This window comes from Tupaia chinensis, unplaced genomic scaffold (genome assembly GCF_000334495.1).
Source record: "Tupaia chinensis unplaced genomic scaffold, TupChi_1.0 Scaffold000159_1, whole genome shotgun sequence".
In the NCBI taxonomy this organism is placed as follows: domain Eukaryota; kingdom Metazoa; phylum Chordata; class Mammalia; order Scandentia; family Tupaiidae; genus Tupaia; species Tupaia belangeri.
This window is the reverse complement of record NW_006159630.1, coordinates 6700090-6703984: the sequence shown is the minus strand read 5'-3', so window position 1 is coordinate 6703984 and position 3895 is coordinate 6700090.

Sequence of the window (3895 nt, the reverse complement as noted above, 5' to 3'; positions counted from 1 at the left end):
AGGGCGTGTGCGGCCCCCCTCTTTCAAAAGCTAGTGAGAAATAATTTAGCAACATTTCACAATTATACGTGCACATTTGTAGGGGCATTGTGCGGTTCTTCAGAATGTGAATACAAAGCAGAATCGGATGAGGTGCTTGCTGTGGCCGTGTCTCAGCCATTGGTCGTCAGCCCTAAAGCCTGCCTTTTCAGGAGTGCAGTCTGTGGTGACCCGTACTCCCCATCTCTCGGTACAGCTCTAGACACGGTCCCGCTCACCTGCCTGCAGCCTCATTGCTACCAACGTCCTCCAGTCCCCCTCTCCCGCCCTTCCAGCCCCTGGCAGCCATTCTTCACCTCTGCTTTTCTCTCTCTCTTTTTTTTTTTTTTTGAGAGGTTTTTGCAAGAGGTGTGCTCTTGCCAGAAAGACAGAGAGACAGAGAGACAGAAAGCGAGAAATCATCCCCCAGAGGGGATGACCACGCCGCAATCCCTTCTCCTCCATTCTCCTCTCGGGATCTTGGGCATGCACGCACACGCACCCGGTGGGAGTTTAAGCCACCGGGTCCAGGACGTGAACCACGGTCAACTACAGGGGAGTCCAGCGACATAGCCATTATGCCAACTGCTGGTCCCTACTTTTTTTCCTTTATATTTTGCTAGAGGACACGTGTGCTACCCAGAGAGGGACAGAGAGACAGAGAGAGAAAGGGTGTGCCATGCTGCAGTCCCTCCTCCTCTGTTTCTATGTCCTTTAGGGATTTGGGGTTTGCACATGTGTGGTACACGTTCCTCCAGCCACCAAACTGAGCGGTCGGCCATGTGGAATCCAGCTGCCTTAGTGAGGCCACAGAGCTGATCTGTCATCTCTACTTATTTTTACATTTGTTTGTTTGTTTATTTATTTATTGAGAGATTTCTCTTTTTTTTTTTTTGGAGAGGTTTTCACTATAAGGCGCGTGCGCTCGCCAGACAGACAGAGAGAGACATAGAGACAGAAAGCGAGAAATCACCCCCCAGGGGGGATGGCCACGCCGCAATCCCTTCTCCTCCATTCTCCTCTCAGGATCTTGGGCATGCACGCACAAGCGCCTGGCGTGAGTTTTAAGCCACCGGGTCTGGGACGCGAACCACGGTCAACTACGTGGGAGTCCAGCGACATAACCATTACGCTAACTGCTGGTTCCCAATTTATTGAGAGATTTCTGCTATAGGATGCATGCATTCACTGGAGAGACAGAGAGAAAAGGCAAGAAATCACCCCCCAGGGGATGGCCACACCACAATCCCCTCTCCTCCATTCTCCTTAGGATTTTGGGCATGCATGCACACACGCCCGGTGTGAGTTTAAGCCACCAGGTCTAGGACTTGAATTGTGGTCAACTACATGGCAGTCCAGCAATGTAACCATTTCACAATCTGCTGGTCCCATCTTTTAACATTTTTAACATGGGACCAGCAGTTAGCGTAATGGCTATGTCACTGAACTCCTATGTAGTCGATTGCGGTTCAAGTCCTGGACCTGGTGGCTTAAACTCATGCTGGGCGTGTGTGTGTGTGTGCCCAAGATCCCGAGAGGAGAATGGAGGAGAAGGGATTGCGGCGTGGCCATCCCCCCTGGGGGGTGATTTCTCGCTTCCTGTCTCTCTGTCTCTGTCTGGCAAGTGTACACGCCTTATAACATAAACCTCTCAAAAAAAAAAAGAATTATTTTATTTAACTTTATTTATTTGTTTAACTTTGACCAGAGAGTGCCAGAGGGAGAGAGTGAGAAAGCAAGCCACCGGGTTTCAGACACAAACTGCAGTCGGCCATGTGGGAGTCCAGCGCCCTCAACCACCACGCCACCTGCCAGCCCCAAGAATTATTTTATTTTAACCTTATTTATTTATTATTATCATTATTTTCTAATTTGATGAGAGACAGAGGGAGGGAAGTGAGAAAGGAAGCCACCAGGTCCAGGAATTGAACCACAGTTGGTCGTGTGGGACTCCAGTGCCTTTAACTACCACGCCACCTGCTAGCCCCGGACAGCCCTGTTTTGTTGGAGGCTGTGTCGTGGGAAAGCCTGTGCCAGGTTGTCAGACGCTGGCCCATTCTGCGCGCCTCTAGGCACTGCCCACGGAAGAGCCTCTGCTTTTATGAGGTCATTGTTTTCAATTTCCACCTCTGAGGGAGAAAGACCACCAGCTTTTGTGGGTGATAAAACGTCACCATGACCCATTTCTGGGCTTTCCTGAGAAGGTGTTTTCTGCTCTGGGAAGCCGGTCTTCACCCCATCTCCAGTCACAGAGGAAGAGAGTGGGTGCGCCCCGTCACGAAGACAGAGGTGTCTGTGTGATGCGGAGGGCTGGCGTGCCCAGGTCAACCACAGAGCACTCTGCTTCCCCCACGACTTCGGGTCCCACCTGACTCAGGGATAACCACACACTTCTGGAAATCGCAAATCTAAGAAGCAGGCTGCAGAGAAAATGGAATGCACTGCAAGTCGCCGTGGGTGTGTGTCCTCCCACGGAGGTGCAACTCCGCGACCTCCTCTCTGTTTCTCCATTCTGTTGGAATTTGGGGCACACATGAACATGTGCCCAGTGTTGCTCAAGTTGCCAGGGCTGGGATTCGAACTGTGCAGTCATGTGGGATCTGGCTCCCTTAGTCACTGGGCCACGGGCTGGGCTTTAAACCATCTTCGTAATAGGAATAGACAAGCACATCACCTGAGTCTTCACTGCCGGCACTGACCTCGGCCCTTTCACTCAGAGACTCACCTGGTGTCTGCACCGTTCTGGCCCAAGGAGAGCTAAAACAGCAGCAGGGCCTCGGGGAGCCCCCTGGCCGCGGCTCTCAGGACATTCAGGCACAAGGTGGTCGAGCGAGGGCAGCCGCCGGGCTCCAGTCGGGTCATCGTGCAGAATGTGGTCAAAGTCCGCACAGAGAAGCCAGTTCCGTCCCTCTGTAAACAATGATCCGGAGACAGGCAGAAGTGGTCTGATAGAAATAAAGCGTACCCCATGTCAATAGTATCACAATAAGGCGCTTCTCAAAACTAGCACACTGGGCCAGCATGTAGCATGGTGGGGAAGGAGCTGAACTCCCATGTTGTCAACTGTGGTTTGAGTCCCGGACCTGGTAACTTAAAACTCACACTGGACACATGTGCATGTGTGCCCAAAATCTTGAGAGGAGGATGGAGAAGGGATTGCGGTGTGGCCATCCCTCCTAGAGGGTGATTTCCTGCTTTCTGTCTCTCTGTCTCTCTCTGTCTCTCCCGCAGTTGACCACATGGGAGTCCATTGACGCAGCCATTACACCATCTGCTGGTCCCTTAAATAATTCTTAGAAAGAAAAAAACGTAGCACACTGGGCCAGCCAGTGGCATGGTGTTTAAAGCTCTGAACCCCACATGGCCAACTCTGTGGTTCAAGTCCTGGACCCAGCAATTTGAAAAACATGCTGAGTGCATACGTGTGTGTGCCCAAAATCCTGAGAAGAGAATGGAGGAAAAGGGATTGGGGTATGGCTATCCTCCCAGGGGTGATTTCTCACCTTACCTCTTTCTGTCTCTACTTAGCGAATGCAAGTGCCCTATGACACACACACACACACAAAACAAAAAAACCAAAAAAACAAAACTAGAAGTAGAATAAATAATAAATAAAAACCAAACAGACAAATTATCTGGGAACAAATGTCACAAGAAACACACAAAACCTTCACAAGGCAGACTTGGAAACATTCCCAAAGGATGCAAAACCGGAAAGACATGCTGTGTTCTCGGACAGGAAGGTGGAACAGCAGAAAGATGTTGATTCTTTTCTTTTTTTTAAGATTTATTTAATTTTATTTGTTGTTATCTTGTTTGAAGTTTTGGGTTTTTTTTTTTTTTTTTTTTTTTTTTTGGGGGGTTTTTCTCATTAGGC